Here is a 16,416-nt window from a genome sequence, read left to right as displayed (position 1 = left end):
CACAAAATTTGTATGCAAAATAGTAGTAATGACACAAAGGAAAAACTTTCATAAATATCAGATTACACATGGAAATATGAAATAGCATTTGTTGTTCACCTGCTAAACAGAGCTTCAACTAAGTACACATCTATGAGAAACTGTTGTTAAGATATGGAAACCATTCTGTGTGAGTCAGCCCTTATCATTAAATCTTTCAGCCAATGCTTTCAATAATTTCAATAATAAGAACCCTTAGCCCCAGTATTGTTAAGGATTAGACTCAAAGACTGGGATAAAACCCGAAGTAGCCACGTGTCTCCACACAGCCACAATACAATCTACATTGTCCAATAGAGTAATAGAGCTCTGTTTTCTATGTATGCAGTGTACTGTAACCTTTACTGTTGTAGGGTAATTGGCCCTAATTTTCTAGGTGCTCCAAGCATGTTTGAGGCTTAGTAAAATCCCTCAATGACGTGTGGTGACCCCAAAATCCTAAAAACCGGATACCAAAAAAGTTGGGACACTAAACAAATTGTGAATAAAAACTGAATGCAGCGATGTGGAGATGGCAAATGTCAATATTTTATTCAGAATAGAACATAAATCACGGAACAAAAGTTGAAACTGAGAAAAATTTTCATTTTAAGGGAAAAATATGGTGATTCAAAATGTCATGGTGTCAACAAATCCCAAAAAAGTTGGGACAAGGCCATTTTCACCACTGTGTGGCATCTCCCCTTCTTCTTACAACACTCAACAGACGTCTGGGGACGGAGGAGACCAGTTTCTCAAGTTTAGAAATAGGAATGCTCTCCCATTCTTGTCTAATACAGGCCTCTAACTGTTCAATCGTCTTGGGCCTTCTTTGTCACACCTTCCTCTTTATGATGAGCCAAATGTTCTCTATAGTTGAAAGATCTGGACTGCAGACTGGCCATTTCAGTACCCGGATCCTTCTCCTACGCAGCCATGATGTTGTGATTGATGCAGAATGTCGTCTGGCATTATCTTGTTGAAAAATGCAGGGTCTCCCTGAAAGAGATGACGTCTGGATGGGACCATATGTTGTTCTAGAACCTGAATATATTTTTCTGCATTGATGGTGCCTTTCCAGACATGCAAGCTGCCCATGCCACACGCACTCATGCAACCTCATACCATCAGAGATGCAGGCTTCTGAACTGAGCGTTGATAACAACTTGGGTTGTCCTTGTCCTCTTTGGTCTGGATGATATGGCGTCCCACATTTCCAAAAAGAACTTTGAATCGTGACTCGTCTGACCACAGAACAGTCTTCCATTTTGCCACACACCATTTTAAATGATCCCTGGCCCAGTGAAAATGCCTGAGCTTGTGGATCTTGCTTAGAAATGGCTTCTTCTTTGCACTGTAGAGTATCAGCTGGCAACGGCGGATGGCACGGTGGATTGTGTTCACTGACAATGGTTTCTGGAAGTATTCCTGAGCCCATTCTGTGATTTCCTTTACAGTGGCATTCCTGTTTGTGGTGCAGTGTCGTTTAAGGGCCCGGAGATCACAGGCATCCAGTATGGGTTTACGCCCTTGACCCTTACGCACAGAGATTGTTCCAGATTCTCTGAATCTTCGGATGATGTTATGCACAGCTGATGATGATAACTGCAAAGTCTTTGCAATTTTTCGCTGGGTAACACCTTTCTGATATTGCTCCACTATCTTTTTGCGCAACATTGTGGGAATTGGTGATCCTCTACCCATCATGGCTTCTGAGAGACACTGCCACTCTGAGAAGCTCTTTTTTATACCCAATCATGTTGCCAATTAACCTAATTAGTGTTAATTGGTCTTCCAGCTCTTCGTTATGCTCAAATTTACTTTTTCCAGCCTCTTATTGCTACTTGTCCCAACTTTTTTGGGATTTGTTGACAACGTGTAATTTTGAATCAACATATTTTTCCTTTGAAATTATACATTTTCTTGGATTAATAATAATAATAATAATGGATTGGATTTATATAGCGCTTTTCAAGGCACCCAAAGCGCTTTACAATGCCACTATTCATTCACTCTCACATTCACACACTGGTGGAGGCAAGCTACGGTTGCAGCCACAGCTGCCCTGGGGCAGACTGACAGAAGCGAGGCTGCCATATCGCGCCATCGGCCCCTCTGGCCAACACCAGTAGGCGGTAGGGTAAAATGTCTTGCCCAAGGACACAACGACCAGGACAGAGAGCCTGGGGATCGAACCGGCGACCTCCCGGTTACAGATACACTTCCCAACCCCCTGAGCCATGGTCGCCCCAACTCAGTTGGGGCGACCAAGGCTTTAAACTTTTGATCTGTCATCTATGTTCTATTATGAATAAAATATTGACATTTGCCATCTCCACATCATTGCATTCAGTTTTTATTCACAATTTGTTTAGTGTCCCAACTTTTTTGCAATCCGGTTTGTACTTTTAGGGGATCAAATAATGTGTCAGAATTCAATAAATATGCCAAAGGAACTTACAGCTGTTGTTGCTATGTTTACTACGATAATGAGGATCGAATGCACTTATGTATCAGGAACTGGCATGCTAGAAAAGCAGTCTAGCTACCCTACAAAATGTACACAAGTCAAGTAGCTTTGAAATTTGCATGCTATAATTACTCAGTCACTTTTAATCAGGATCAGGAGTTGGGAAGAGTTTGAAACTTAGAGATTTACATCCACCTTCACTGTGTTTGTGATGTTTGGAGAGTCATGTCAATGTTTATCATTTGTAAAACAATTAGAAACATCACACCAATGACTAGGGATGGGTATCAAAAACCGGTTCTTGTTGAGAACCGGTTCCCACTGTTTCAATTCCTTGGAATTGTTTGCCATTTTTACAAACGATTCCCTTATCGATTCCAGTCGCCCCGAATGACGTCACCACGTTGCGGAGCATCATTTACCTGGCAGGAAACACGGCGCGTAAGCGGCTCAACGCTCAAAAGTTTGGTTATACTTTACAAGAACGGATGACAACAGGGCAACTTGCAATACTTGCAAAGTAGATACTTCATTTAAGGGAGGAAACACTACGAATATGCAAAAGCATTTGCTCACAAAACGCATGATAACCTTAAATGAATGTCATGTTTTTAATTCCGCTCCGGACTCTCAACCCAGCAGCAGCGGTAACGTTTGCATGTCCTCTCCCGTTAATGCGGCAGGTAAATAATCAACTAACAGTGCATATTATGTTAGCGCGATCTGCCTTATTACAAAATCTGCCATTACTGTGCATTTAGGTGACCATGATGAGAGAGACAGACAGATGCTGGCAGTTCTCGCTGCAGTCTACCGGTAGCGTCTCCTTTCAGGCCAGGATAGACGAATGTCACCGAGCAGTGACTAAGTTTGTGGTAAAAGGCTTGAACCCATTTGCCACAGCAGATGCCCCCAATTTTCGGTAAGTGAATGTGTTTAATTGTAGGCAGGGACATTACTGGATATTCTTGTGTAATTGCTACTGAATAATTTATGTTATACTTTGTTATTGCTACAGAAGTATATTTATTTTATTATTTTACATTTACAATTTTTTTCCCCGGGGACCCTGTGACACCCATTGAAGAGCCGTAGGCTGTGGATCTCTAAAGATCTCACTGTTGGGTTTGTAAGGCCATGTTACTCCTAAATTTCTATCTTGTTCAAAGAGAAGATATAAAACGAAGTTCTAAGCTAATCGAACTTAGTGTTCTCCTTTTTTAAAAAGAATCGATAAGAGAATCGATAAAGAATCGAATCGTTAAACAGAATCGAAACTGGAATCGGAATCGTGAAAATCTTATCAATACCCATCCCTACCAATGACTACCATAACTTAAAACATACTGAACCTTTTCAGACAAAACTAGCCCGGCTCTTTAATCAGGTGCTATCTGTGTTCCATCGCTGATCCGTCGTAGGTGACACAGAGTCCAACTTGGTGAATTCCCTCCAGTCACTGAGTTGGAGGAGGGCGCTCTTTTCACCCCTTAGCTCACTCAGTGAACTTAACCTATAGGTTATCAAAAGGCTTATCTCAGCGTGGATTTACCACCTGTATATGAATTGTTAGTGACACAAATCAATAGAACAATGTTTTTTTTTAAATCGCAAAACAGTTTTAGAGTAAACCTGGAATCCCTCCTTTTGACAGACGTCTTGTCCCTCCCATGCCTCAATTTACCATCACCAAATCACCAAGAGAATAAAGAAAGGGCGGAGCCATCTGCTGCGACCGGTTGAGGTGAGAGAAGGAAGACAGGATAAAAGACATGCTGTGAAAGAGAGACAGAGATTAATAACAAGTATGAGGTGCAGAGAGGTCTGTTAACAGATACTGTGTGAGAAACGTGACTGAAGAAGAAATACTCAATGCATCATGGGAATCCCCCAGCAGCTTACACCCATTGCAGCATAACTTTCGGAGGATTCAGGGTCACCTGATCTGGCCCTAACTATATGCTTTAGCAAACTGGTTTCAATACAGTACATTTTCACACTTTTATACACATTTTACACTGTTTCTGGCATTTACTGGTTACTTATGCTTACTTGGTCAGACTCAGGAGTCACTACCTCCACATCATATTTATTCTAAACTGGAGAGTCCGGGGTCACCTGACATGGTTCCACCTGCTGAATACACAAATATTTTTAGCATTCACACAGCACTGTTTGCTATTAGATGCTTCCTAAACACCTCGTTGCAGTGTTTTATCCCTGGAATGTGAATTTCTTCCCAATGTTTGCACTGGTGCACTCACAGACACAATCATTTTATTTAGCTTTTCTTTTTTTATCCCTAAAATGAAAACATGAGAAATGCTGACATGTATTTTACAAAGTGAGTTTGTTCCCATACAATCAGGTGTGTGTGTGTCTAGGTGCAAGCTTCACCCATATGTCAGAAACAGGAAACTGAGTCTGTTGGAGTCTCCACTCATTTAACCCTCCGCATCATTCCATTCACTTGTGTTATAATCAAGTAATCTTTCCCTGATATAATAACAGTCAACTAGTCTATATGTAAATTCTTAACCCACTAAGTCAACCTGACAAGATGACAATAATAAAAAATATTATCTGATCTTCATTGCGTGTGTGTGTTGGTATGATTAATGCATTTTCTACCTTTCCCGTTGCAGTGCTCCAGGCACTTTCTCTTTCCTTCACTCCAAGTCAGTCAGTTTTCATCCATCCATCCATCTTCATCCTCTTTATCCGAGGCCGGGTCGCGGGGGCAGCAGCCTAAGCAGAGAGGCCCAGACCTCCCTCTCCCCAGCCAACCCTTCCAGCTTATCCAGGGGAACACCAAGGCGTTCCCAGGCCAGCCGACAGATATAATCTCTCCAGCGTGTCCTGGGTCTGCCCCGGGGCCTCCTCCCGGTGGGACATGCCCGGAACACCTCACCCAGGAGGCGCCCAGGAGGCATCCTTGTCAGATGCCTGAACCACCTCAGCTGGCTCCTTTCGATGTGGAGCAGCAGCGGCACTACTCTGAGCCCCTCCCGGATGGCCGAACTTCTCACCCTATCTCTAAGGGAGAGGCCAGCCACCCTTCGGAGGAAGCTCATTTCTGCCGCTTGTATCCGCGATCTCGTTCTTTCGGTCACTACCCACAGCTCGTGGCCATAGGTGAGGGTAGGGACATAGATCGACCGGTAAATTGAGAGCTTCGCTTTTACACTCAGCTCCCTCTTCACCACGACGGACCAGTGCAGCGTCCACATCACTGCAGCCACAGCCCCAATCCGTCTGTCGATCTCCGGCTCCCTTCTCCCATCACTCGCGAACAAGACCCCGAGATACTTGAACTCCTCCACTTGGGGCAGGAACTCATCCCCGACCCGGAGTGGGCACTCCACCCTTTTCCGGCTGAGAACCATGGCCTCAGATTTGCAGGTGCTGATCCTCATTCCCGCTGCTTCACACTCAGCTGCGAATCGTTCCAGTGCGAGCTGGAAGCCCCCACCCGATGAAGCCAACAGAACCACATCATCCGCAAAAAGCAGAGATGAGATTCTGAGGCCACCAAAGTGAAAGCCCTCCGCCACTTGGCTGCGCCTAGAAATCCTGCCCATCACCCACCAGGAACGAGTCCGACTTATTGCCAGCAATGCGAACCAAGCTCTTGCAACGGTTGTATAGGGATCGAATGGCCCGTAGTAATGGGCCAGACACCCCATACTCCCGCAACACCTCCCATAGGACACCCCGAGGGACACGGTCAAATGCCTTCTCCAAGTCCACAAAACACATGTAGACTGGTTGGGCAAACTCCCATGCACCCTCAAGTATCCTTGAGAGGATAGATATCTGGTCCAGTGTTCCGCGACCAGGACGAAAACCGCATTGTTCCTCCCGTATCCGAGGTTCGACTAGCGGACGAACTCTCCTTTCCAGCACCCTGGCATAGACTTTCCCAGGGAGGCTGAGGAGTGTGATCCCCCTGTAGTTGGAACACACCCTCCGGTCTCCCTTCTTAAAGATGGGACCACCACCCCAGTCCACCAGTCCAGGGGTACTGCCCCTGGTCTCCACGCAACATTGTAGAGGCGGGTCAACCAGGACAGCCCCACTACGTCCAGAGCCTTCAGGAACTCGGGGCGGACCTCATCAACACCAGGGGCTCTGCCACCAAGGAGTTGTTTAACTGCCTCAGTGACCTCGCCCCCGGAAATTGGCGGGTCATTCCCCTCATCCCCAGACTCTGCTTCCTCCTCGGAAGGTGTGTCAGTGGGATTAAGGAGGTCCTCAAAGTATTCCTTCCACCGCCTGACAATTTTCTCAGTCGACGTCAGCAGCGCTCCGCCAGCACTATACACAGTGCAGGTAGAGCACCGCTTTCCCCTCCTGAGACGTCTGACGGTTTGCCAGAATCTCTTCGAGGCAGTCCGAAAGTCTTTTTCCATGGCCTCTCCGAACTCCTCCCACACCCGAGTTTTTGCTTCAGCCACTGCCCGAGCCACATTCCGCTTGGCCTGTCGATACCTGTCGGCTGCCTCCGGAGTCCCACAGGCTAACCAAGCCCGATAGGACTCCTTCTTCAGCCTGATGGCTCCCTTCACCTCTGGTGTCCACCATTTGGTTCGGGGATTACCACCACGGCAGGCACCAACCACCTTGCGGCCGCAGCTCAATGCAGCAGCTTCGGCAATGGAAACGCTGAACATGGTCCATTCGGACTCAATGTCCCCAGTCTCCCTCGGAATGCTGTTGAAGCTCTGCCAGAGGTGTGCCTTGAAGATCTCGCGGACTGGGGCCTCTGCTAGACGTTCCCAGCACACCCTCACTACGCGTTTAGGTGCACCGGGTCTGTCCAGCGTCCTCCCCCGCCACCTGATCCAACTCAACACCAGGTGGTGATCAGTTGACAGCTCAGCCCCTCTCTTTACCCAAGTGTCCAGAACATATGGTCGCAGGTCTGGTGATATGATTACAAAATCGATCATCGACCTGCGGCCTAGAGCGTCCTGGTGTCACGTGCACTTATGGACACTCTTATGTTCGAACAAGGTGTTCGTTATGGCCAAACTGTGATTTGCACAGAAGTCCAATAACAAAACACCGCTCTGGTTCAGATCAGGGAGGCCGTTCCTCCCAATCACGCCCCTCCAGGTCATTACCCACGTGAGCATTGAAGTCTCCCAGCAGGACAACAGAGTCTCCAGGTGTTACGGATTGGAGGAGGACTCAAGCGCAGGACTCCAGTTCTGATGCTCACAAGAAGGGTTTATTTACAATTCACCAGGTGTATATACAAGAATGTGCAGGGGGTGCTATATACAGCTGAGTGGGGGGAGAAGGGATCTCCAGGGAAGTCCAGGGGAAAGCACGCGTTCTTCAGATTATCCATTCACACGATCACAGGCTCACACTCCGACACTGCCACACGGGAATCACACGGGGGTAAATCCAGGAAGCTCTGTAGACAGGGAGACAGGGTTAAGTACGACGCACAAAGAAAAGCACTCTTAACTAAACTTGCTGTAGCTTGACTTCACTAATCCAGCGACGAACAGCAGTCACCTCCTGGCTTAAATGCTGCTCACCTAAATGAGACCCAAGTGTCTCATCTCCCGAGGGCGTGGGCCGAGGGCGTGAACCCACAGTGAGTTCCACCCCGGCGAGAGAGAAGAGGAGAGAGTGAGGAAGAGAGAGAGAAACAGAGAGAGTGCTGATCAGCGTGCAGCAGATCTGCCTGGCCGTCACAGTACCCCCCCCGCCCCCCAACGGGAGCCTCCCAGCGAACCCCAGGCTTGTCAGGGTGAGCCGCATGGAACACCCGCACTATACCCCGATCCAGGAGGGCCGCCCGCGGGATCCAAGAACGCTCCTCCATCCCGTAGCCCTCCCAATCCACGAGATACTGCAGACCGCGCCCCCGGCGCCGGACATCCATGATCCTCGAAATGGTGAAAGCCGGGTGGCCATCAATGACCCGGGCGGGTGGAGGGGGTCTGGAAGGAGGGCACAGAGGACTAGAGAGGCACGGCTTCACTTGCGACACGTGGAAGGTGTTATGGATTTTCATATTCTGGGGCAGTTTAAGACGGACAGAGACAGGGTTAATCACAGAGTCGACTTCAAAGGGACCAATGAAAGTGGGAGACAGTTTCTTGGATTCAGACCTGAGTGGGATGAATCTGGTAGACAGCCAAACCTTTTGTCCAGGTGTGTAGGTGGGAGCAGGGGTCCGGTGGTGATCCGCCAGGCGCTTATTGCGTTCCACTGTGCGGAGAAGGGAGGCCCGAGTCGCTCTCCAGGCACGCCGACTCCGAAGATGCTGTTGGACAGAGGGAACAAAGTGCTCACCTTCGACAGCTGGGAAGAGTGGCGGTTGATAGCCCAAGGACGCCTCGAAAGGGGACACACCGGTGGCAGAGGAGGTAAGGCTGTTATGAGCATACTCAATCCATGACAGTCGCTCACTCCAAGTTGACTGGTTAGTGGATACCAGGCACCGGAGAGCCGCTTCGAGCTCCTGGTTGGCACGCTCCGTTTGGCCATTGGTCTGTGGGTGGAAACCAGAGGAGAGACTGACCTGAGCTCCGAGGGCACTGCAGAACTCCTTTCAGACACGTGACGTAAACTGCGGTCCTCTGTCTGACACAATGTCTGTAGGGATTCCATGGAGGCGAAAAACGTGGTTAGTTAGTAGCCGGGCGGTCTCTAGAGCAGTAGGGAGCTTAGGGAGGGCGACAAAATGAGCAGCTTTGGAGAAATGGTCCACAATGGTGAGAATGACAGAGTTACTTGACGAGACGGGCAGACCAGTGATGAAGTCAACAGCGATGTGCGACCAAGGGCGACTTGGAGTCGGCAGAGGTTGGAGGAGGCCAGAGGGTGGTTGATGGACGCTCTTGTTTTGAGTGCAGGTCGAGCATGCGGAAATATACTCGCGGACGTCTTTGGCAAGGGAAGGCCACCAGCGAAACGTTGAAGAAAGGTAATAGTGCGGTGGACCCCTGGGTGGCAGGTGAATCTGGCAGTATGAGCCCAATGTAACACTCGTGACCTTACTGAGGAGGGGACGAAGAGCAACCCTGGAGGTCCCGTTCCGGGTACTGGTTCTGTCCGCTGAGCCTCTCGAATAGCCGACTCGATCTCCCAGGTCAGGGCCCCGATTACACAGGTGGGCGGTAGAATGGGAGAGTCCCGAGTTGCGTCTTCGGAGGCGGCGAATTGGCGTGAGAGGGCGTCTGGCTTAACATTACGGGAACCGGGTCTGTAAGTGATCGTGAACTGGAATCTAGTAAAAAACAGGGCCCACCTGGCTTGCCTGGCGTTGAGGCGTTTTGCCGATCGAATGTGCTGTCTTCAAACTAGAGCTGGGCGATAGAACGATAACGATATGTATTGCGATATAACTTTTTCTCGATAGAAAAATTAAACTATTGCGATAGACCTCGCCGCTCTTGTCCTCTTAAAAAAGAAAAAAAAAGAGAAAAAAAAAGAACAGCCAATCCAAATTAAGTAGCGCAGAGCCGAACCAATCACAGCCGCAGCGTCACGTCACGTGACTTGTTACGTACAGCACAAGTGCCAAGCCGCACATGTGTATTTGTTTTGGGAAGCAGCCAGCCACCGTACCGCCCGGGTAATGGTGGAAATAAGTGTGCCGACTAGAAAAATCAACCGAGCGTGACCGAAGGTTACCGAAGAGAAAACAGATGATGGTTCCAATGCCGGAAAAACTGTCGAACGGAAGAGCCACAGAAGTTCCGTAGTGTGAAGGTATTTCGGCTATTTCAAGTCTGACAAAAAACAGAGTAGCGTTCACTGTAAATTGTGCCGAAAGCAAGTCTGGAAATACAATAAACTGGTGCATGCTCAGGCTACGTCCACACGTACCCGGGTATTTTTGAAAACGCAGATTTTTCTATGCGTTTGCACCTTTCGTCCACACGTAAACGGCGTTTTTGGTCACTGAAAACGAAGATTTTTAAAAACTCCGGCCAGGGTGGATATTTTTGAAAACTCAGTTTTTGCATTTACGTGTGGACTAGAAAAACGGAGAAAACGCAGCGTCAAAGGTGTGCGCATTTTTTGACGTCACACTGTGCGCCACGTTATTGTTTCGGTGAAATGAATTTCTACAATACTGTTACTGTTAATTCTACTCTCTGCAGTGTTTAAATGCTTACATATACACACAGTTACTGTCCCTCCACACATACGACTCTGTTCTGCTTCTATGCCCCAGCTTTGTTTACTTTTTCCCACCGAGGCTTCTAGACTTCTGATTGGCCAACATTTCTGCACGGTTAGGAATCTAACGCCACCTGCTGCTTTGGCATGTTCATAGCAGCGTTTTCCTTCATTTCTGCCTTTATGTGTGGACGGGATTATTTTTTAAAACGAAAACGGAAAATTTCCGTTTTCAAAAATACCCGTGTACGTGTGGACGTAGCCTCAGTCTCTGACTGGAAGCGCTAATTCGTCATTCGGCTTTTGTCAGACTAAAGTAACTGTTAAAACTGTTTGAAAAGCTTAGCTATACAACAAGGAGAGATTGAGAATATCCTTTTAGTTCTCAGTTTATTTGATATTGACAAAAGTTAGTCAATTTTGTCTGTTCTTCTGTAAAACAAACTAAGATTTATTTTTAGAATTAATATTTTGTTTCTAAGTGGAATTGACAATTTAGTAGTCTGTTTTGTTTGTTCTATTTTGAAACTTAAACGCTTTAGCGGCTGCCTTTTGTGTAGTTTGCAATATTTGCCTTTATTTATCTGAAAAAGTCTCATGTTCCTTAAGTACATCTACCCTGTTGAACTTATTATGGGAAATAAATATTTAAATAAAAACAAGCTGCTGATTATTTCACATTTTACTTGTGAGCAACGGCACATTTAAATCTTACAAATATAGTTATTTGGCTTATATCGTGACAGCATGGTGGCACGGTGGTTAGCACTGTTGCCGCACAGCAAGAAGGTCCTGAGTTCAATTCCAACATCAGGCCGGGGTCTTTCTGTGTGGAGTTTGCATGTTCTCCCCGTGTTTGCGTGGGTTCCCTCCGGGTACTCTGGCTTCCTCCCACCGTCCAAAGACATGCAGCTTGTGGGGATAGGTTAATTGGAAAATCCAAATTGCCATTAGGTGTGAATGTGAGCGCGAATGGTTGTCTGTCCCTGTGTGTTGGCCCTGCGACAGACTGGCGACCTGTCCAGGGTGTACCCTGCCTCTCGCCCTATGACAGCTGGGATAGGCTCCAGCGCCCCCCGCGACCCTGAAAAGGATAAGCGGAAGCGAATGGATGGATGGCTTATATCGTGATATATATCGTTATCGTCTGAAATGAAAAAAACATATCGTGATATGAAAAAATCTTATATCGCCCAGCTCTACTTCAAACTAATTACACTGCTTTAACCCTGACTTAAGTAAATAAATACTTATTAAAAACTCGACATTCTTCATCAGTCTTTGTTTTTAAATAACATATATTATAATAATATCATAGGGTTTTTACCTTACAATATAAAGCACCCCAAGGCGACTGTTGTGAATTGGCACTATATAAAAATTTAAACAAAACAACTCAAAACATCCATTCCAACACATTTACAGTGAAGTAGCATTTGCTTGCACACACGTTTATGGTGAAAGGGGAGGAACTGGACAAATCAAGTGTGTGATCATGTATGAGTTGTATAGTTTTAATGTTTTATTAGAATGGTGTGTATGTGTAAGTTTGGTGATGGAGTTTTTATTATGAATGAATGATAAATTTTTATGAATTATTATGTCTATTTTTTTATGTTTAAGGACAACAGATGGAAATTAGCCTTTGGCTATAATCTGGCATGTTTACATTCATGTAATTTTTTTTTTTTTTACATTTATGTTCATTAGCATGCACTGTCCTAAATAAATAAATAAACTGCATGATGTTTAGTTATTTACCATATGCTACAGCAACCAAAGCTTTCACTGTAACAAATTAATTATTACATCATAGTTGCATTTTTATCAGAAAGTACTAAAATAAGCAGCATGAATTCTGACAATTGTTGTGTAACACATTTGACAACCAGTGTAACTTTATTTTCAGTTTAAACATACTCTTAGTCATTGAAATGGACTGGTTCCAATAAAGGTTTGTATGGGTTTGTTGTAAACAGAACAACTGCTTTGTGTTTAAACACTTTCCTAATTTTTCTTCTGTCTTTGAAGTACTAAATGCTAACTAGGCTAGTTGTTAGCTTCAACTTCTAGCATTACAAGTAGTACATTTAGCATTAGCATAATTAAAAAAAAAACCTTAGTATTAAGAACAGCAAGTAAAAGAACAATACGGATAAATAACTCACACTTCTCACTTGGGCCCCTCCCCAGCTATTTGCTTATAGTTCAGCACTTTGGACACTAAGTGGATTCCACTTAGACTCTAATTAGCTAGTTTCTTGACTAAATGTTATAAATAACTTAAATCCCATGATAGTTTTTTATGAAAAGTAACTGGGATGAGTTAAGTAGGTACATAGTGAATTGCACTGAATACAGCAAATAGCTAGCAGGAGCATGCAACTCATTTTTCAACACTAACTCAACAGAGGTGCTTCTTTTTTTTTTTATCAGGGTAAAATAATAATCTGATTTAAAAAACAAAACCAACCACATACTTTTCTTTGCTTGAAAATGAGTAAGTAAAAAGTTCTTAATGGGTTTACATAAACTAATGTCAACGGATAAATGATCTCTTTTATTAGTAGGTTACCCTTTCTTACCAATAAAACCTCATGTCTTCTGGCACCTTCAGTTAATGAATAATTACATCTGATAGGCAGCTTAAGGTATACTATTATATTACTGTCAAGTTAGGTTTACTGACAGCTCTTCTCTTCTCACAGGTTTTTTACATGAATTGGGCTTACGATTGGCAGGCAAGCACCCAGAGCCCTTTACTACAAGGTGAGTTCAACATACCCAAGGTGCCTTTCCATTATCAGTATTTAGTAACCCTTTTATTACCCTTAAAATTGATCACCAGGATAAGCAGTCACATGAAGCTGACTATGAACTTGCTAAGTTACCCAGGATTTCCGCTATGCATTCACATGAATGGCATAGCAGCATCTAACAATCACAAACATGAATAAGTCTGCTATCACAAAAGAAGATAAGACTATAATATTAGAAAAAAGGATGAAAAGTTTAAATATAGAGAGTGACAGAAGAGAGATGGATACATTTAATTACAGGCTATCTTAAGGTGTGTCATGCTGCGAGATGTAGACCCTGCAGAGAGAGAGCCTCTATCAAAAAAATAACTCTTTAAATGAACATAAAAAAATCATGGAAAGAATTTCCACGTGATTAAATTGCTTTATTTTAGCATTATGCAATTCTGTTACTCCAACTTAATGCTCTCAAGTTGGACCAACTTAATTAATGATTGATGAATCAACGTATTTACTGCATTTTGATCCAATATATTTTAATAGTGTTGATCCAACTTAAAGAGTTTTGTTCCAACTCAATTCAGTAGGTTTTCTTCAACTAATTTACTAAATTTGGTCCCAGCTTAAGTTAATTGAGTTGAACCAACTCATACAAATTAAGTTATTCCAACACAAGTCTTTAATGTTAATAGAAAGCAATTTAATCACATGGAAATTCTTTCCATGATTATTTTAAGTTCATTTAAAGAGTAATTTTTTGGAGCATTTAACAAAGTCTAGAGTCTAGTTAGCATACATTTCACTATTGCATCTAAAAGGTAAATAAAAATTTGTCATACACATCTTTTTGTTTTCTCCAATTTATTGGATTTATAGCAAATTTCAAATAACATATAAAGAATACATGAAATGCAAGTGCAAGTTACATAACAGAAAAGAAGCAGTGGACAAAGCGGAAAGTTAACCTGTTAAAACAAACAATGAATGGCTGAATCAGGTGATTTTCTGATGACCAATACAACTACTTTGAAGGTCAACAGATGCACTTTCAAAAAACAAAGAGCACCAATTTTGTGTTTTCTCAAAAGGAATGAAAAATGCATGGCATCATCTATCTGCAATTATTTTAGGTTCATGGTCCAGATACATGGTGTAGCTGCTGTAATGGCAACATTTCTCAACGAGAAAATAGTGTTTTTCAGAACCTGTACTTTGTGTGCTGTTTGATAGTTCGTGTGCATCTAATTCCATAAGAATCTTCTGCAGGACCTCAAAGGTGTACCTGAGTTCCAGAGGGTAGCTCAGGTTCAGTGAATAGACCAGACCAAGCAACATTGCCACTGCAAAAGCTACATTGCCCAACTCACCCATCACTCCCACCCCCTCTAGAACAATCATAACATCCTGAGGGTCATCGCCAGGCTCCGCACCCTCTGATCGAAAGACACAGATTCCAAAGACTGTCTCTGCTATGGCAGTGGTGATGCTTTTATCAACTTCCTGTGACAATAAAACAACAACAAAAAAAAGATAATGATTTCTCACTAATGTCCATTGCAAACAGTTTTAAAAGTGCATATCTGTTTTACATTAATGTAAAATGTAGTGTATGAAATGAAGTGTAAATGTTACATAAAAATGCGTGTATGAATGACGTTATTATAATGATATTATAATAATGATATTATAATAATGATAGTATAAAACACTCAAGAATGGTGCGTGTAGTATCCAGTGAGAAAAATAAAGCTCTTACTTTTCCTATTTTAAAAGGTATTTTTTACAGCCACCGGTAATTTACAGGAAAACCCCACCCCCTGAAACTTTTTGTATGTAGTTCAAGCTTATCTTTGATCATCTCCTTAGTTAAGGATACAGGCAAATTAACATACCAGGTAATCCTTCACCAGCTTCTCAGGATCTTCATTCAGGTACATGCAAAGACCTTTGAGGATGCATTCTCTTCTGATTTCAACAGCATATATATGGAAATCCATCTCAACGACCTAGCAGTGGGATTAAAGAACTTTTAGTTGAATTAACAGGAATTTGTGAGAAATACAGAGGCTATTGTTTTACAGTCTTAATCTTTTCAAATAGTCTTTATGCATTTTAGACAAATCTGTCATTTTAATATTATTTTTTTACTTTGTGTATTAATTTAATCATGCCATACCCCCAATTCAAGAAAGTTTAGATGATGTGTACATAAAATCAGAATGCAATGTTTTCTTGGTCTCAAAACGATATGTCACTTACAAATGAATATATTAAATTTTTAACATGGGAATGTGATAATTTTTAAGAAAAATATTAGCTCCTCTTGAATTTGATGAAATGGCCTGCCAGCTCTCCAGACCTTTCACCACCTGATAACATTTGGCACGTGATAAAATGGAAAATAAGACAAAAGACGAAAATCTATGGGGGGGATCAAACTCACTGTTGAACCCATTTTGTAGTATACCCATATGGAAAAGATATATATAAATCTTATAAAGTTTTTATCTGTCTTGTATGAAACTTGTATGAAAAGCATACAAGAGTGAAAACACATATAAGATCCCTTGAAAAATTATATAATGAAACGTGTATGTTTTGTATACTTACTAAAAAAAATATATGAAAGTAATAAGAAAGTGGCCACTTTCATGAGTAAATCATATATGTTTTTACTATTTCTTTTCCATATGGGTAGGCCTCTGTAGAGCAGCTAGAATCGTGTATCAGACAAGAATGAGACAACATTCTTCTCCCAAAAGTCGAGCAAGAGAGGCCTGTCCTATGAAGCCAGTTCAGCATACCATTATATGGATTAACATTGGTGATCAGGATAAGCACTCACACGAATTTGGTTTTTAACTCATTAACTTAACCTAGGATTTCCCCGGCTCGTTTGAATTAAAGGGGTGGTATTAGCGATATCTAACCAATCTAAAGGGAGGGATTCATGGGTCATATGACTCTTCTTCCATAAAATAATTCCTGTAAGTATACTGTAGAGACATTAACAGATGG

The 16,416-nt window shown here is 43.4% G+C and overlaps 1 protein-coding gene across 2 annotated transcripts in view; it reads right to left on the bottom strand.

Moving 5' to 3' along the window:
• LOC120723469 (claudin-10-like) overlaps positions 1–16,416 on the bottom strand; it is a 46,722-nt gene that overhangs the window by 21,661 nt on the left and 8,645 nt on the right. Inside the window, exons 1-2 of one of the 2 annotated variants that reach the window (XM_040014903.1) lie at positions 4,121–5,272; positions 3,841–4,001 (exon numbers count right to left, since the gene is read on the bottom strand). The exons of the other annotated variant lie outside the window; for it this stretch is intronic. The gene's annotated coding sequence lies outside the window, so the exon portion shown is untranslated. Of the gene's footprint in view, positions 1–3,840; positions 4,002–4,120; positions 5,273–16,416 lie in introns of those variants that run through there. 2 annotated transcript variants of the gene reach the window in all.

This window comes from Simochromis diagramma, unplaced genomic scaffold (assembly GCF_900408965.1).
Source record: "Simochromis diagramma unplaced genomic scaffold, fSimDia1.1 OVJJ01000680.1, whole genome shotgun sequence".
In the NCBI taxonomy this organism is placed as follows: Eukaryota; Metazoa; Chordata; class Actinopteri; order Cichliformes; family Cichlidae; genus Simochromis; species Simochromis diagramma.
This window is presented reverse-complemented; position numbering and strand designations above follow the sequence as displayed.